Here is a 7,042-nt window from a genome sequence, read left to right as displayed (position 1 = left end):
GGGAACTCCACGCTGGAATTAAAAAAAAAATCAGCGTGGGTCCCCCTCAATATCCATACCAGACCCTTATCCGAGCATGCAGCCCGGCAGGTCAGGAAAGGGGGCGGGACGAGCGAGCGCCCCCCCCCCTCCTGAACCATACCAGGCCACATGCCCTCAACATGGGGGGTGGTGCTTTGGGGCAGGGGGGGCTCCCCCCCCAAAGCACCTTGTCCCCATGTTGATGAGGACCAGGGCCTCTTCCCCACAACCCTGGCCGGTGGTTGTGGGGGTCTGCGGGCGGGGGGCTTATCAGAATCTGGAAGCCCCCTTTAACAAGGGGGCCCCCAGATCCCACCCCCCCCCCTACGTGAATGATTCTGCGGTACACGGTCCGCAGACTTATTCACAAAAAAACTAAGTGTGGTGTAAAAAAAACACAGTACAGGGTCTTTGACAAGTCCTTTATTAAAACAATGTCCCCCGAAGTAGATCCAACGTCAATTGAGGCGGCAGGGACCCGAAAAAAAAAATAAAAGTTCCTCTCCCGTCGGAGGCTTCCAGCCTTGTGAAGAAGAGGCTAGCTGACAGTTCTTATATAGGTATGGGGCGGGGCCAGCCGGGGACATCATCTGAGTGACCCGCCCCATGTCACATGCTTGCTGTTCCCGGCTATGAGTGACCCGCCCCATAGCTATATAAGAAATGTCAGACTGTCTCCCGCATTCAGCTAGTTAGCCTCAGTGGAGAGACAGGGTGACATTTCTCAAATAGGTAAGGGGCGGGAATGATGTGCCCGGCTGGCCCCGCCCCATACCTATATAAGAAATGTCAGCTAGCCTCTTCTTCACAAGGCTGGAAGCCTCCGACGGGAGCAGAACTTTTTTTTTTTTCTTTTTTCGGGTCCCTGCCGCTGCCGCCGTGATTGACGTTGGATCTACTTCGGGGGACATTGTTTTAATAAAGGACTTGTCAAAGACCCTGTACTGTGTTTTTTTTACACCACACTTAGTTTTTTTGTGAATGAGTCTGCGGACCGTGTACCGCAGAATCATTCACGTAAGGGGGGGGGGGCGGGATCTGGGGGCCCCCTTGTTAAAGGGGGCTTCCAGATTCTGATAAGCCCCCCGCCCGCAGAGCCCCACAACCACCGGCCAGGGTTGTGGGGAAGAGGCCCTTGTCCTCATCAACATGGGGACAAGGTGCTTTGGGGGGGAGGACAAGGTGCTTTGGGGGGGAGCCCCCCCTGCCCCAAAGCACCCCCCCATGTTGAGGGCATGTGGCCCGAGCTGTCAGAGGAATCCACAATCAGATTCACTATTAGTCAGTGGCTAAAAAGCAAACGCCCATGGCAGAGGTCTAAAAGGTGTTCTGCACATGCTCAGTTCTATCTGCCAAAGACACTGCACGGGCATCTAGATTTTTACTGTGTCGATTTCCTTGAAAAAAACGATTTTTAACACATTCTTAATTTTTTTGGAAATAGCAGATATTGTTTAAAGTGAAGTCCTGATATTTGGCAAAGCAAATTTCTAAGTGAACATGTCTCTACAGTGATTTTTCATGGTGTTAGACGTGCTTCTTAGCAAGTCTGCTTTGTGAGTCTGATTCCGGGCGTGTGTCTTTTTGTGAATTAGATTGGGCGTCTGCTTATGGGCTCTGGTCAATAGTGAATTAGGTTGCAGGGTAAAAAATGGACCGACGCCCATGAAAATTGGGCTTAAGCCCATAAATATGCGCCCACGCCCAATAGTGAATCAAGGCCAATGTGTTGTTTGGGCAACAATGGATATTCCAAGATAGTGCCATGGTGCTCTTGCACACGTGCATGATGTCACTTTCAGCGGGCTTGTGAGCATGTGCAGGTCCAATTTGGGTGTCTGCACCTGGCTGGTAATTATCGGCAGGGTGGGGGGATATAAAAGCCAGCCTTTGCTAGCTGTATGGCTGTTATACCCAGTCTTTCTGTGACCTCACAAGCACATGGTATGAAAGAAAGTTTTAGGATGGTTAATTTTGTTTTGTCGTGTTTAGTTGAATGCTTATTTTTGTTCCTTTTTTCTGTCTTTAATTTGAAGGTCTCTATGACTGTTTGATGGGGTTTCTCCTGCATCCTTAAATGTATTTTGTTGCTGGATTCCCTGAGCTGAATAAGCTTGCCTATCGGGGGGTTTGGACTCTACAGTTTTTCTGGTAGGTGTTGGATATGGGGATATATATGTATGCTTTTGGGGTTTTTTTTGTATTGAGATGTCCATATGTTTGTTAGTAGGGAGGTCCGCATTGGTGGGTCACAGCTTTTTCCCTCTTTTGGTTCATTTTGGATTCTTTTGAGGATATAGAAGTGGATGCTTGTTTGCTGGGTTTTCCATATATCAAGACACAACTGGTAAGAATGGCCTTGGCAGGTTAACCCTATAAAAACCCACATTTAGTAGACTGTCAGAGCCTGGGTCTGAATCTGGGCCTTCTGCAGTGAGTGGTAATGTTTCTTCTTGCTGAGCCACCTGAAATGCTGGGCAGCTCCCTTGACAATTATTTGGATGATCCTACCTTGACCTTATTTGTCATGAACCTTGTACCCCTTGCTCCTCAGATAAAGTTCATGATATAAGCCATGTCTCTGCACTTCCTGTTTGCCAGATTATTGTGCTCTCCAGCCAGTATCTTCTTCTCTGTTATTATCCATATTTTGCTACCACTTGGCTTGTTCTCGACTATGTTTCTGCCTGATCCCAACCTGCGACTGCTCATTACCGACCTTGGCTTGTTTACTGACTACACTTCCGTTTGATCCTTACCTGATTATACGCTACTGGACCTCCACTTGCTCACCTCCTGGTGGGGTGATCCTGAGGACCATGAGCTGGTGCTAACACGCAGCAAAATCCATCTCCACCATCAGGAGCTCTGGTGAATACCGGTTGGTACTTAGACTCCTCACCTCGGGTGATCCCACTCCTCCGCCATGGTGACCTGCCTGTGTAGCTGTCCTGCTGGTTTCAGGTGAGCCTTTCCACTGCTATTGCAACTGGTCTTCAAGTCTGACACCTGATCATGACATAGACATTGATTTTGTATGTATTGTATGGATGATTCTGTCATTATTTTATTATGTAATTCTGTAAAGTCAAAATTGTTTATTGTTTGCATGTAATTGCCATTAGAAATCTAACATACAACTACCTGTAAATCTCCTGAAGAAGCCAGAAATTTTGCAAAACATGTCGAGTTGGAATTGTTGCATTGTGAATAGAGATGAGCGAAGTATTCAAAAATTCGATTCGGCTGATTCGGCGAATTTCAGGAAGAAATTCGATTCAATGCGAATTTATTCACTACGAAATTAACTTATTAAAAGGGTTTCTAGGCTTCAGAGAGCCTTTAAATTAGTGCAGAACACTGTACCTTTAATTTAAATGCCCTTGGAGATGAAGAAGGAGAAGGAGAAGGATGAGAAGAAGGAGAAGGAGAAGGATGAGAAGAAGGAGAAGGAGAAGGAGAAGGATGAGAAGAAGGAGAAGGATGAGAAGAAGGAGAAGGATGAGAAGAAGGAGAAGGAGAAGGATGAGAAGAAGGAGAAGGATGAGAAGAAGGATGAGAAGAAGGAGAAGGATGAGAAGAAGGAGAAGGAGAAGGATGAGAAGAAGGAGAAGGAGAAGGATGAGAAGAAGGAGAAGGATGAGAAGAAGGAGAAGGAGAAGGATGAGAAGAAGGAGAAGGATGAGAAGAAGGAGAAGGAGAAGGATGAGAAGAAGGAGAAGGATGAGAAGAAGGAGGATGAGAAGAAGGATGAGAAGAAGGATGAGAAGAAGGAGAAGGATGAGAAGAAGGAGAAGGATGAGAAGAAGGAGAAGGATGAGAAGGAGAAGGAGAAGGATGAGAAGGAGAAGGATGAGAAGGAGAAGGAGAAGGATGAGAAGAAGGTTGAGAAGAAGGATGAGAAGAAGGAGAAGGATGAGAAGAAGGATGAGAAGGAGAAGGATGAGAAGAAGGAGAAGGATGAGAAGAAGGAGAAGGATGAGAAGGATGAGAAGAAGGATGAGAAGAAGGATGAGAAGAAGGATGAGAAGAAGGAGAAGGATGAGAAGAAGGAGAAGGATGAGAAGAAGGAGTAGGATGAGAAGGAGTAGGATGAGAAGAAGGAGAAGGATGAGAAGAAGGAGAAGGATGAGAAGAAGGAGAAGGATGAGAAGAAGGAGAAGGATGAGAAGAAGGAGAAGGAGAAGGATGAGAAGAAGGAGAAGGAGAAGGATGAGAAGATGGAGAAGGAGAAGGATGAGAAGATGGAGAAGGAGAAGGATGAGAAGATGGAGAAGGAGAAGGATGAGAAGATGGAGAAGGAGAAGGATGAGAAGATGGAGAAGGAGAAGGATGAGAAGAAGGAGAAGGAGAAGGATGAGAAGAAGGAGAAGGATGAGAAGAAGGAGAAGGATGAGAAGAAGGAGAAGGATGAGAAGAAGGATGAGAAGAAGGAGAAGGATGAGAAGAAGGATGAGAAGAAGGAGAAGGATGAGAAGAAGGATGAGAAGAAGGAGAAGGATGAGAAGGATGAGAAGAAGGAGAAGGATGAGAAGAAGGATGAGAAGAAGGAGAAGGATGAGAAGAAGGAGAAGGAGAAGGATGAGAAGAAGGAGAAGGATGAGAAGAAGGAGAAGGATGAGAAGAAGGATGAGAAGAAGGATGAGAAGAAGAAGGATGAGAAGAAGGACAGTTCTGTGACAGTTGAAACCGCTGTATGGAGTGAATGTCCCAGAACTGTCAGAAATAGACTATTTCTGACAGTTCTGGGACATTCACTCCATACAGCGGTTGAAACATTGTATCTATTTGTTTCCATAAATGGATCCATGTATGGAGTGAATGTCCCAGAACTGTCAGAAATAGTCTATTTCTGACAGTTCTGGGACATTCACTCCATACAGCGGTTGAAACATTGTATCTATTTGTTTCCATAAATGGATCCATTTATGGAAACAAATAGATACAATGTTTCAACCGCTGTATGGAGTGAATGTCACAGAACTGTCAGAAATAGTCTATTTCTGACAGTTCTGGGACATTCACTCCATACAGCGGTTTCAACCTTGTATCTATTTTTTTCCATAAATGACATTCTGCAGATACACTTAGAGGAGCTCTGCAGATACACTTTTTGCCGGCTTGGAATTAATCTTATTTTCATCCTACTTCTTCTTCATCCTCATCCTCATCCTCAGAAGAAGAAGAAGAGGATGAGGATGAGGATGAAGAAGAAGAAGAAGAAGAAGTAGGATGAAAATAAGAATAATTCCAAGCTGGCAAAAAGTGTATCTGCAGAGCTCCTCTAAGTGTATCTGCAGAATGTCATTTATGGAAAAAAATAGATACAATGTTTCAACCGCTGTATGGAGTGAATGTCCCAGAACTGTCAGAAATAGGCTATTTCTGACAGTTCTGGGACACTCACTCCATACAGCGGTTGAAACATTGTATCTATTTGTTTCCATAAATGGATCCATTTATGGAAACAAATAGATACAATGTTTCAACCGCTGTATGGAGTGAGTGTCCCAGAACTGTCAGAAATAGCCTATTTCTGACAGTTCTGGGACATTCACTCCATACAGCGGTTGAAACATTGTATCTATTTGTTTCCATAAATGGATCCATTTATGAAAACAAATAGATACAATGTTTCAACCGCTGTATGGAGTGAGTGTCCCAGAACTGTCAGAAATAGCCTATTTCTGACAGTTCTGTGACATTCACTCCATACAGCGGTTGAAACATTGTATCTATTTTTTTCCATAAATGACATTCTGCAGATACACTTAGAGGAGCTCTGCAGATACACTTTTTGCCGGCTTGGAATTATTCTTATTTTCATCCTACTTCTTCTTCATCCTCATCCTCTTCTTCTTCTGAGGATGAGGATGAAGAAGAAGAAGAAGAAGTAGGATGAAAATAAGATTAATTCCAAGCCGGCAAAAAGTGTATCTGCAGAGCTCCTCTAAGTGTATCTGCAGAATAGAGGAGCTCTGCAGATACACTTTTTGCCGGCTTGGAATTATTCTTATTTTCATCCTACTACTTCTTCTTCTTCTTCCTCATCCTCATCCTCATCCTCTTCTTCTTCTTCTGAGGATGAGGATGAGGATGAAGAAGAAGAAGTAGGATGAAAATAAGATTAATTCCAAGCCGGCAAAAAGTGTATCTGCAGAGCTCCTCTAAGTGTATCTGCAGAATAGAGGAGCTCTGCTGATACACTTTTTGCCGGCTTGGAATTATTCTTATTTTCATCCTACTTCTTCTTCTTCTTCATCCTCATCCTCTTCTTCTTCTTCTGAGGATGAGGATGAAGAAGAAGAAGAAGAAGTAGGATGAAAATAAGATTAATTCCAAGCCGGCAAAAAGTTTATCTGCAGAGCTCCTCTAAGTGTATCTGCAGAATAGAGGAGCTCTGCAGATACACTTTTTGCCGGCTTGGAATTATTCTTATTTTCATCCTACTTCTTCTTCTTCTTCTTCTTCATCCTCATCCTCATCCTCTTCTTCTTCTTCTGAGGATGAGGATGAAGAAGAAGTAGGATGAAAATAAGATTAATTCCAAGCCGGCAAAAAGTGTATCTGCAGAGCTCCTCTAAGTGTATCTGCAGAATAGAGGAGCTCTGCAGATACACTTTTTGCCGGCTTGGAATTATTCTTATTTTCATCCTACTTCTTCTTCTTCTTCTTCTTCTTCTTCATCCTCATCCTCAGAAGAAGAAGATGAGGATGAGGATGAAGAGGAAGGAGAAGAAGAAGTAGGATGAAAATAAGATTAATTCCAAGCCGGCAAAAAGTGTATCTGCAGAGCTCCTCTATTCTGCATATACACTTAGAGGAGCTCTGCAGATACACTTTTTGCCGGCTTGGAATTATTCTTATTTTCATCCTACTTCTTCTTCTTCTTCTTCATCCTCATCCTCTTCTTCTTCTTCTGAGGATGAGGATGAAGAAGAAGAAGAAGTAGGATGAAAATAAGAATTCCAAACCGGCAAAAAGTGTATGTGCAGAGTTCCTCTATTTCTGACAGTTCTCT

The sequence above is a fragment of the Staurois parvus genome, unplaced genomic scaffold, assembly GCF_062004578.1.
Source record: "Staurois parvus isolate SC_StPar_1 unplaced genomic scaffold, SC_StPar_1.0 ptg000572l, whole genome shotgun sequence".
NCBI lineage: Eukaryota > Metazoa > Chordata > Amphibia > Anura > Ranidae > Staurois > Staurois parvus.
Note: the sequence above shows the minus strand (reverse complement) of the source record.